General features: G+C 46.0%; 1 protein-coding gene across 3 annotated transcripts in view; it reads right to left on the bottom strand.

Moving 5' to 3' along the window:
- Positions 1–12,344, bottom strand: part of PPM1H (protein phosphatase, Mg2+/Mn2+ dependent 1H) — a 264,640-nt gene that overhangs the window by 46,090 nt on the left and 206,206 nt on the right. The gene's annotated exons all lie outside the window — the stretch shown is intronic.

The following is a 12,344-nucleotide window of genomic DNA, read 5'->3' as shown; positions in this document are numbered from 1 at the left end:
ACACAGGCGACCGGGTTCTTCATTCTCCCTGACACTCCCTCCATCACTCACCGCACTGCCAACCTCTTTGTGCCTGGACTTCTTCTTACCGAATCACACGTTTGTGCATGTAATTAACAAATCAGAAGATATCAAGTGTGTGTTTACTCACAGAGGGAGAGGGTAAGGTGGTATATTTGTAATCGGCAAGAAGGGGAGGTGGGATTCTGTCCTGGGTGTTTTGTGCCTGTATGATAGTGAAGCCCCGGCAGCAGTGACAAGGGTCTTGTCCTTAACCCAGAGCTGGAAAACAGCAGAGCTCAGAGGCAGATGGAGTGTGAAACTGCTCCAGGAGCTGGTTCTGACCTTCAGGGGTTGTTTATACCAAAGCAGCCTCGTATTGGGATGGCTGGAGAAGGAATATTTAGAGACTGTTTGACCTCCGTGTGATATTCAAGGTTGGCAGAAAATTCTTTGTTTCACAATAGCTATTAAATGGCCATTCGACACACGGAAAGAAAAGCCAGTTTATGCTTCAGTGGTTTATTCCAGACATGGTTGTCCAAATGCCATTACATACACAGCAGAGGCTGGCCAGGCTAACCCAGGAGAGAAAATGAAGTCTGTGTCTTGCAATTTTGCTCATAAGAAGTTAAAAAACAAAAAGCAAAGGAATGTGGCACTTGATTACTAACTATGCCACTCTGGGCAAGTAGCTCCACCTTTTTTCGTCTCAGTTTCCTTATCTGTAAAATGAGGATCATCACAGAGGATGTAACGAGCTGAGCACAGAGCCTGGCACTTGGGAAGTACTCATTTAGTGGTAGCTATTACTAATACTTCGTAGATAACTAATGGGGAGTTATCTGCAAAATGGGGAGAGCACTACCTCAAAGAAGTATTAGTATTACACTAAGTAAAAACCGGGTAGCTTCTATTAGGCTAGGTGCTAGAAACAAGATGCTTCTCGGAAGTAATGTCTGCTGAGTGCACAAAGGAAACTAATTTGTGAAATGGGCTCCTAATCTTGGATATATACAGGCAACTTGGGAGTGAGCATGCAATCAAATTTATGGAAGCTCTTGATACACAAATGAATGCAATCCAATTCAAAAAGAGTTCAACCCCAAAGCTAATGCCGGGACACCTTTATTTCCAGGGAAGTTATTTAGGTAAGGTGCTCCTTCCCAAGGGACCAGTGAAGCTTTGGCACCAGATGTGCCTGGGCTTCCTGTTCAGCCCTGAGCAAGCGAGTGAGCCTCTCTGGATTTCAGGATCCTCATTAATCAGAGAGGGGGAAACTGAAACTTACTGGTGGGGTTGAAGATGAACATGGGCTAATGACCGTGCTGAGATCGCGAAGTATTCAGCACGGTGCCCGGCACATGCCAGTTGCTGGTACAGCCATCATGTGAGCCCAGAGGTACTCTAGGAATTCAATTTTCAAAAAAAAACCGTACTATATCCTTTCCCCAAATCTATCAAATTAACACGAGGTGGAAACAGCTACTCTGATGTTTTTATACTCACATGAACTATTTAAAACGCTGTGGTATACAAGTCACTTGGGGAGCAAATAGAGCTATTATTAGAATACACTCAGCTTGGGGACTGAATGAGTTCTTAGCCCAGTGGTTCTCAACCCTGGCTTTACATGGAATCACCTGGGAGGGCTTTAAAAAGTCCAGACGCCCATGGGGCGCCTGGGTGGCTCAGTCAGTTAAGCAACTTTGGCTCAGGTCAAGAACTCGTGGTTTGTGAGTTCAACCCCTGCATTGGGCTCTGTGCTGACAGCTCGGAGCCTGGAACCTGCTTCGGATTCTATGTCTCCCTCTCTCTCTGTTCCTCCCCCAGTTGTACTGTCTCTCTCTCTCTCAAAAATAAAGATTTAAAAAAAAAATTTTTTTTTTTTTAAATCCAGATGCCCATGTCACAGCTCAGAGCAATTAAATCTGACCTCTGGGGATGAGAGCCAGTCACTGGATTTTTTTTTTTTTTTTTTAAGCTCCCAGGTGATTCTATTGTGTAGCCAAAGTTGAGAACCACTACTATAGACCAAGTGTCATTGCTCATATTCAAAATCAGTTGAGCAACTAGCTTGACTCTAAAGATGATATATGGCTCAAGGGACAGGAGGGAAATGGCCTGGGAGAGGCTCTAAAGTGGGCGTGAGCAGGGCTTGGGGACGAGGCCAGGAGAGGGACTGGGGCCTGGAGACCAAGATCCAGGAGTCAGAGATTAAATGGGAGGCAGAAGGCAGCAGCTCCAGCCCCAGTGACTGGAAATTACTTAGAGTTCAGTACAGATAGGCTAAGAGCACTCTTAACAGGCTTGAAAAGGCAGCCACAGAGCTGTTCTCAGATCCCCTGAAAGCCCAGGCAATCAAATCCTCTCAGGGCAGAGACCTTCAGGAGCATGAAGTCTGTGTCACCACAGCTCCGAAAGACAAACACTAACCTTGGAGGTGTCACCCACAGGGTCAAGTCCAAATTCTAATATTTTAGTTGCTCTATTTTCATCTTTGAAAACAACAAAAATACTAAAACTAGAAACGAAACTTTCAAAAAGCCTTATTCTGTTCCTGCCATTACTGGTTTTCAATCATGTGAGAGCCCTCTCCCCTGCTGTCACCAACAAATGACAAGGGTGAATAACTACCAATAAAGAAGTACAACACCCTCACCCCCTCAACCTTTCTGGGTCCTAAGCACAGGTCATCATATACAGGCAGGCGGACTTCCTTTTTCACAGTGAAAGTCTGGTATAATAAAGAATAAAACAAGAGTCCAGACTGGCAGCTTGATTAAAGTCTGTATAAATTAGTGATCGCCAACAATCATGACAGCTGCTATGACTTACCAAACACCTGTCCCACACTGGGCTTGGTGCTACGTCTCAAATGTCTCCTAGGTTCTGCAATGTCCTATTCGAGGGGACTGAGGCTCAGAAAGGTTAAGTGACTTTCCCAGGATCACAGACCATCTTAGTGGCCTAAAGCTAGACTCTAACTTCCCCAGAAAATACACCAAAAAAGGGGGCTTCAGGGCTCAGCTCTGGGGATTTCTCATTCTAGCTGAAAAATCTGAGATGAGACATTATCTGCCTGTCAGTGGGAGAAAAGCAGGCATTGGTTGAAGAAAAGGTCTTTTTGGCACAAGGGGAAAAGAGGCAAAAGAACAAAAGGTGCCCATGTGGGGACAAAACTGGTGGCTGTTTCACTACACGGTCCACAGGGAAGCCAGCGGGAAGCCAGGGAAGCACCAGGCTGTGTCCTCAGACCCGCCACTACTTAGCAGGCATTTCCCTATGGCTGAAGAGCCTGGCAGAGGCCGCTCCCATGGACAGCGGGTCTCCCTCAAACATGTGTCTGGAGTTGAAGGGGGCCACTCCTGTTCCTACCCATTTGTAAGCCCTGTTTGCTATTCATATTGCATGGTACTTCATGGTCCAGGCTGTAGACTCTGTATTTCCAGCTCAGCCCTGGCTTCTGCCCTTCTCAGCTGGGGGACACAAGATAAGGGCAATGGTTTGAAGTTTGAGCTCCAAGAAAGGGAGTTACTTGGGACGTACAATAAATAGAAAACGTCCAGAAATAGAAATAGAAATTAATAGAAAATGGGTGGCTCAGACAGTTAAGTGTTGGGACTGTTGGGTTTCAGCTTAGGTCATGATCCCAGAGTTCCTGGGCTCGAGCTCTGTGCTGACTACTTGGGATTCTGTCTCTCCCTCTCTCTCTGCCCCGCTTCTGCTGGTGCTCTTTCTCTCTCTCAAAATAAACAAACATTAAAAAAAAAAGTCTATTCCTGGGGCTCCTGGGTGGCTTAGTCGGTTGAGTGTCTGACTTCAGCTCAGGTCACGATTTCACGGTTTGCAACTTTGAGCCCCACATCTGGCTTGCTGCTATCAGCATCTCTCTCTGCCCCTTCCCTCTCTCAAAAAGAAATAAATTAAAAAAATTTTTTTAAGAAAATTTCTATTCCTGGGGCGCCTGGGTGGCGCAGTCGGTTAAGCGTCCGACTTCAGCCAGGTCACGATCTCGCGGTCCGTGAGTTCGAGCCCCGCGTCAGGCTCTGGGCTGACGGCTCGGAGCCTGGAGCCTGTTTCGGATTCTGTGTCTCCTTCTCTCTCTGCCCCTCCCCCGTTCATGCTCTGTCTCTCTCTGTCCCAAAAATAAATAAAAAATGTTGAAAAAAAAAATTTAAAAAAAAAAAAAAAAAAAAGAAAATTTCTATTCCTTCTTATCAGATCCCATGATTTCTCAAATCCTGATTAAATTTAAAGATTCCAAATACCAACTACTCACTAGTTTCTACCATAATATAACTGACCAGAGATGATATTCAAATAATTACTTGTTACAAGAAAGCAAAACTGAAAGGCTTAGGAAAGATTTTCAGAGTAACTCTGATTGTGAGTCAGTCCTTATTGAATATTTATGAGGCCAATTGACAGAAAGAAGAGAAAAAAAAATCAAGGCTTAAAAAGGGCTGAATTAAAGGGCTTTCCCTAAGTGGAGGCAAGTTTCATTAAGCAAAGAAGTTTCCATTAAACTTTTTTTTTTTAAAGTAATGGTTTCCTCTGCAATGTTGATTTGGCAAAGCTGAAAAGACAAGGCACCACGGGTCCAGACCTACTGGAAAGAAAAGCACTACTAAGTCGGCTATACCTCAAGTGCAGGAGTCCCTGCTATAACAATATACCTCATACTGGTCCCCAGTCTCTGTCATGGAATTGACTGCTCTGGACAGTCACTACCTGGGAGCAGTGCAACAGGCAGCATCAGCCCATTCCATTGGAGAGCAGCCCTGGGAAGTTCTTTCTTAAACCATCCAGTCAGCCACTGGTGTATTTCTTTTTCTTTTCTGTTTTCTTTTCTTTTCTTTTCTTTCTTTTCTTTTCTCTTTTCTTTTCTCCCTTTCTTTCCTTCCTTCTTTCCTCCCTCCCTCCCTCCCTCCCTCCCTCCCTCCCTCCCTTCATTTTTGCGACAGAGAGAGACAGAGCATGAGCAGGGGAGGGGCAGAGAGAGAGGGAGACACAGAATCCGAAGCAGGCTCCAGGCTCTGAGCGGTCAGCACAGAGCCTGATGCGGGGCTCGAACCCACAGACTGTGAGATCATGACCTGAGCCGAAGTCGGACGCTTAACCGACTGAGCCACCCAGGCGCCCCATCTTTTCTTTTTTTTAATGTTAACTTATTTTGAGAGAGGGAGAGTGCAAGCGAGCGAGAGAGTGGGGGAGGGGCAGAGACAGGGAGAGAATTCCAAGCAGGATCAGTGCTATCAGCACTGAGCCTGACACGGGGCTTGATCTCACGAACCTTGAGATCAGGACCCGAGCCAAAATCAAGAGTCGGACGCTTAACCGACTGAGGCACCCAGGCGCCCCACCGTTGGTGTATTTCAACGCCCCGTGACTCCTAAGGTAAGAGGGAGGCAGTGACTGCTCCCACCTCACTCACCCTTCCAGACTGAGGCCTGCTGCCACCGAGCCAGCCCCTCCACCTGCTCACACACCCCCAGCCTCGCTGTCAGGATGCTCTCCCATCCTCCCTGATGACTCCCCCCTAGGTTCGCAGGTGGCTTCCCACTCTTTCCCCTGCTGTTATGCTCAGTAATTTTACATGTGTGAATGATGCTTCTGGAATCCTGGCTTCATAACTCCCAACCTACTTCCTGATGATCTTCCTTAAGGCTCCCCAGCACCAAGGACATCTTTCCTCAGAGACTCCCACTGTGAGCTATCTCTCCTCTCTCGCTGGGGCTCTCAGGCCACTTCGCATCCATGGTTCCGTCACTCTAACGACCCCCTGGCCATACGTGTTCATCGTCCAGCCTCCACCTTTTGACGGCTTTCCTTGCTGGCAGCCTAGAATTCCTCCCCCACCTGATCTTCTAGTAAGAGGCAAATACAACAGCAATGAATTGAGGGCTTTGTCTGTTGACATTCTGCCAAATACTGTCACCTCTCCCTTTCCAACAAACAGGTCCAGTACCTTCTCTTGCCCACGCAATTGCAATCCCCTCACCAGACCTCCCTGCAATTATCTAGGTAAGAGCGGACGGTGCCAGGATAAGGGTGATGGCGGCGAAGGTGCTGAAAACCGCTCAGTTTTGTCCTTTATCTCTATTCTCAGAGCACCCAGAGTAATTATTTTAAAATGTCAGATAGCGTCATTACCCTGCTCAAACCCCCCAATGATTTACCCATCATACTCTAAATAAAAGCCAAGTAATGAAATGACCTTCTTTAACATTGCTCCCCTCCCCCAATTTTCTTATTCCCCTTCTCTGTTTTATTTTTGTTCTTGCCCATCCACCCCCATCTAACACTTAAAAGTATTTTACTTCCTGATGTGTCTTTTCTCTACTGCTCCCCTGCACCCCCTTCCCCCATTAAGTTCTGTGAGGACAGAGGTGTTCATCTCACCACATGTGGCATCCCTGGTATTGGAGAGAGTGCCCGATGCGTAACGAGTGCCCGGCAAATAGCTGACGAAGTGAGCAAATCAATGAATGCCATGTACCTCAGGCAGCGGCTTTACTCTGTTCCACACAGATTTACAAAACAAAAAACAAAGCGCTCTCTTGCTCTCCCGGACTGCTTCCCGGGTCTCAGGGGTGCAGTTTGCAGCTGATGCCTCACCCACAGGCATGTCCCTCGCCTGCCTCTGGTCTTAGCTGGCTGGGCGCTGCTCTGTGCATTCTCTGAACATCTGAACTCAAGAGGTCCCTGTACAGGCGCACTGGTGTCCTCTCACCCTTCTGACGAGCAGCAACTACAGGACTCCTCCAGGGCGAACACATCTCGTCTCAGGGTCAGTTTTGTGATTTTTTTTTTTTTTTTTTTTTTTTAAGAGAGAGAGAGGTTTGCTTGTATTTACAGACCGGCTGAGCAGCCTGCTAGCCAGTCTCCCACAACCACTTCTCTTTTTTCACGGACAGTCCTCACTCCTCAGCTTAAAATTCCCCATTGGCTTTCCATACAAAACGTAACCCAACGACAAGGCCCCGTGTGATCTGATCTTTGCACGCCGCTCTGACATCTGTTATCACGCAACTGTGCTCTCCTCACGCCATCTCTCTGGCTGGCTCTTGGACACGCCATGGGGGGTGAGGGGGGGGGCCTTGCTGTCCCCTCTGCCTGGGCCATTCTTCCCCCAGGTCCTCCCAGCCTTCTCTGAGCGCTCAAGCTGACCAGGCTTCAGCTCTTCGTGGTGCTTACGTAACACAATTTAAAACTACCTATTAAGTTTGTTTACTTGTTTACATCTCCCCCCACCCCTGTCCTGGAACATTAGCTCAATGAAGGCAGGCATTTTGGTCTTATTCACTGCTATTCCCTCCTGTGGACAACCGTGCAGGCACACTGTGCACGTAAAGCAGATACCAGCTAAGTGGATGAACAGATGGACGAATGCTCGTACTTCCTCCTTAGCACACATGCTTCCATCCAAAGACATAACCAAGTGTTGGCTTTCCCCATTCATTTTGCTTTAATGGTACGCTTTTTTATGGCCAAAATTCAGGGCTGAGTCCTTCCTATCAGTGATACCTTGGACTTCTTTTTACCTCTTTACATTAAAATTTTAGGTTCACCTTTATTACCAAAGTATATTCGTAAATAACGAAGTTGTAAAAAAAAATAGCACCCATGATCTTCTTGCCTATTACTTTCTCCTCATAATTCCCAAGTTCTACCTCCAGAATGGTAGTTTTTCTCGTTATGTGGTTCTCTAGGGTACATAGTGTGACCTAGACATATTTCTCCCAGAATAACTTGAGGCAAGTCTCCCACTAAGAAAGTTCTTCTATGTCTTTGCCAGATTCCTGCATTCCCAGCCAGAGTCCCCATTTGGACATCTTAACCCACAGGCCAGGAACCCAAAGTTCACACTGTGGCATGGTCTACCTTGATCACTTCCCGTAATCTTCTTTCTTTCCCAAATCAGGACTTCTAATTAGAAAGACAGAGAGAAATGCCACTCATGTCCCTAAGTCTTGATTCCCTCAGCGATACTCCAAAGTCATTTAAGAAGAACGTGACCCCTCCAGGACTGCCTAATGCCGACGAACCACTCATATGATTCCAATGACACACACCAGTGAGTCACATTCTTCTAATAGTTGACCTCTCAGTGTGGCCCAGGATGCCTGTCCTCCCCTGGGAAGCTTTCTTCCTACATTCTCCTTTTCCTCTGCTATGGTATACTGTGGAACATCAGGCCTGGAGTCAGAGGTTTTGAAGTCACAGTGCAGTCCGCAAGCGAACCAGTTGTGTGACCTTGGGAAAGTCCCTCAACCTCACTGAACATGCTTCTTCAGCTGGATTCCTCATGAGAAGCTTCAAGGATCAAATGCAAATATGTCTGACAAGTCCTTTGGGAAGGATAAGGTGTTATTTAACCAAATTGTGACCATCAAGGTCTTAGGAGCCCCATTCTTTTTTCACTGCAGATGCAGAGCATAGATAACTGGTGAGCAGAGGCAGGAATACAGCACATCCCCGCAGGAAAATGGCTTCTTGCTGAACACCCAAGATACCCCAACTCATACTTTTTATATTGCTGCTAATGGTATCGAAGCATGAAGGACAGCACCTGTGCAACTTTAGTCAGGAAAGTCCATTTTTCTACTCTAAAGGGAAGAATCAAAGACTCAAAAAGATACCTCAGAACTAATAATATGAAGGGGAAGCTTTTGGGTTGGTCTAAAACAGGCATTGAAGGAGAATTCTCCCTCAGCTAGAAGCTGAGTGCCCCTTCTGGGAGGAAGGTAAAAGCCACAGGAAGTCTCATTTTGCTCATAGCAGAAACCAGGTCTTAGACAGACAGGGGCGCACCACACAGGGCCTGAGCAGGCGTAGATAGAGGCTGGTGGACAGAAGTGTCTAGGTCTTTGGTTCCCACTTCTGCTTCCTACCATGAAATCTCAACACAGCTTGAATCCCAGGAGACTGGGATGAAACACCACCTGGGACTGGCTGGTCAGGAGTAGACGCATGACTGCAGCCCAAATGCCACTCATGGCTTTTAAGAGCTTGGCACCACCCCAACTCAGCAATTCACGGAATCCACAGAGGCTCTCCCCTGCCTCGCCTTTCTCCATACCCACCCTGCCCAGGCCTTCCTGGAAAAAGCAACACAAAGTTGGCAGTCATGTTGTACTTCCTTCTTCCTGCCAGCCATCTGTATTTCCACAGGCATCAAACCCAAAGCCACAGAGCAGTAAATGGAGGCTGCTTTCTGCTCCTTGAGGTGGCCTTTCAACGGGTAGGGCCCTCCTCACTGCACCAAAATCTACAAGTGCGTGCCTTTCCTTTAAAGTAACACAAGAATATTTTGAATTTTATTAGATCTTACACTTATTTTTTAATATCTTCTTTCAAGAGGCCTTTCTTTTCCTGGTTTCAAAGACTCATAGTTAAGAAATCCCCAGAAATTTCCTAAATTTGTCTTTGGATCAAATCTTAATATGCTGGGGAAATGTCACTGAACCGTCACAGGGAGGGGGAATCTGAGCTAAGGCTAACGATATCAGGCTCAAATCAGAGTTCTGGAATAAGGATGAGAGGCAGCCATTGTGGCCCCAGGGTGAGTTGGAAGAGGCTGAGAAAAGTCCCTCATCCAGCAGGTTGTTAGAGGGTCTAGAAGTATCCTTTAAGATATTTCTAGGCAAAGCCAACGTTTCTGCCACAGCTTGCCATTATATAGCAGGCTTTAGTTCTTTGTAAATCTAAATTTGGGGGGATGGGGTCATATTTTGATGCCTTAGGTCCCTGGATTCTTTGCTAGGAGTTATTGTCGAGGGGTATCTTGATTGCATGATTCCTGGGAAAGCTCCCTGTGGGGCCAAAGCTCTACAAACAAATGCTAACTTATTTTCTCCTTTGATCCTCAGAGCATCATTTAAATTACTTAAGGCCTGTAGGCCCTGAGCTGTATACAGGCTGATGTTCTTGTGCTAATACCGTACAGTCTGGATTCAGGCTCAAACAGTATGCTGTAAAAGTGTGATTAGTATCGGGTGATATAATTTGGGGGTGCAATGCTGCCTAACTTGTGTATGTGTGTCTCTGAGAGAAACAAATGAAAGGGAGAACCTTCTGGCTCTCCCTCCAGAAAGCCTTTCTCCATAATGGGGCCCAAGCTCTGTTCCCTGACATTGTGGATGCCCTTGAGGAAATCCTCCGATTAACAGGGCTGACCCACAAGCCCTGGGAAAATGCCTACCTCGCCCCTTCTTACCACCAGCATGCCTGAACCAGATCCTGCCTGGAGTTCTGGGAGCGGTAACCGCTCTTCTAATTTGGCCTAAAGACTCCTCGTCCTAAACTGGGCCTGTGGGTGATAGCATGAGGCATCAGAGCTCGCTTTCACTGCACTGGCCCATGTTCTTGGGGAGAGTCCACTGGCTTAGAGCAGATCCTGATAACCCGGTGTATACACAAACACATTTGGAAAGCGATATTTACCCTTACCATGTGCTACACACTGAGATGTCCTTTACTCCCTACACCGGCTAATTTGTTTAAAATGTTCATCTCCATACACTAAATTGCTTTCACAACCCACTAACGGGTCCCTATCCACAGTTGAAAATTTGGGTAAAGAACCTGATCCTAGTAGCTCCAAATCAGGAGCTCAGGTTTGGACTAGATGAGAGCCATGGGTTCTACTAGAACCATTCATAAATATTTACTAGCACAGGTGCTGGGAATGTGGAGTTAAATAATATAAAGGCCATCCCTTAACTCATGGGCCCAAGATTAGCAGTGGAAAAGGATTCACACAAAAGAAAATGCTTTGAATCAGTCTTTTGAAAATGTAATTTGTCACATGTGTATGCAAAACAGAACCAATCATATTTCAGGATAAAACATTCTGCAGGACTTTTAGGGAGATTTCAGATTTTGAAGCTATTTTTGATTCAGTACCCACTTGGTGTGCATTAGCACGTGGTGAGGAGAGCTTCATATTCTAATCAATAACATTTAGATCTCCCATAGGTATGAATCACAGATCCTTATTTTATGAGCACACAAATATGGAATGATTTCTGCTTTCTCAGGGACCGTTTATTCTGCGACAAAAATGAATTTCATTGACATTGGCCTTTATACTGTATGAAACCAAGTCAATATATACAAATCAGGAGATAACCAAAATTGACCCCATAGCCAGGAATGGTGGGGAGACAACAGCAAATATATTGTCCTCTACAAAGAGGGTTTTACTGCAGAGGCCAGTTCCTTGAGCTGATCTTGTAGCCCTGACTCACAAAGCTTCTCTCTCTTTGGACATATTGATATTTATACACAGGAGCACCAAGTTCTACGGTGCCCCTTGGGGAAGGCCTTTGTGCACTGGGACTCCACTCTATGCTACAGCATTTCAGTATTTCCATTCGTGTGTCTTTGAACTGGTAATATCACCTGGGGCAGAGCTCAAGTATCTCAAAGTAGGCATCAAACCTTTTTCAAGTCTTCTGCTTTATCCGAAAAAGCGAGAATTTTTGCATAATAATCATATACATAACATTTATTTCCACACACAAAAATATCCTCCCCTACCCCCAGAATCTTCAGTTGAAACCCAGTCTTCTGGAATCTTCTGTTGATCCTAACATTACTCAAGCCTTAAGATAAGAAGCACAGGCCTGGGCAATGGCTGCTGATCTTTACCAGTGGGAAGAACACAGCACGCTCCTGTATCAAGGTGGCCCCACTGTTTTAGACAATGGATGGTACAGGCAACAACTGTTAACTCCTGCTGCCACCTCAGCTGTAACACTCACAGAGTTCCAACACACCCCCCCACTCACTGTATGCTCGCTTTCTTCTGGGGACTGTTCAAAGCACTTGGGTTTTTAAAGCATGTAATTCGTTTTCTTTTTAATTTTTTTAATGTTTGTTTATTTCTGAGGGGGAGAGAGAGAGAGTGCGAGCGCGCACAAGCGGGGTAGGGGCAGACAGAGAGGGAGACACAGAATCCAAAGCAGCTGTCCGCACAGAGCCTGACGCGGGGCTCAAACACACGAACTGTGAGATCATGACCTGAGCTGAAGTTGGACGCTAAGTCGACTGAGACACCCAGGTGTCCAAAAAAATATATAATTCTTGAAACAACTTTGCGGGACACATATTAACATTAACCCAAATAAGAAAATGGAGGTCACACCACTAGGAAATAGAGGTCAGGCTCGCTTCCAGGCTCACCCCAAAGTGCATTGTGCTCTCAGCCATGGTTCTCTGACATCTTTGAGGAGCTATGAATCTATGTAAATACCATAAAATGTCATGATTTCCAACAAGATTGCTTAATTACTAATCCTCATCATCAGGGTAAATCATACAATTTTTTAAAAGTT

The sequence above is a fragment of the Puma concolor genome, chromosome B4 (assembly GCF_028749965.1).
Source record: "Puma concolor isolate L17-30 chromosome B4, mPumCon1.1.hap2, whole genome shotgun sequence".
NCBI lineage: Eukaryota > Metazoa > Chordata > Mammalia > Carnivora > Felidae > Puma > Puma concolor.
This window is presented reverse-complemented; position numbering and strand designations above follow the sequence as displayed.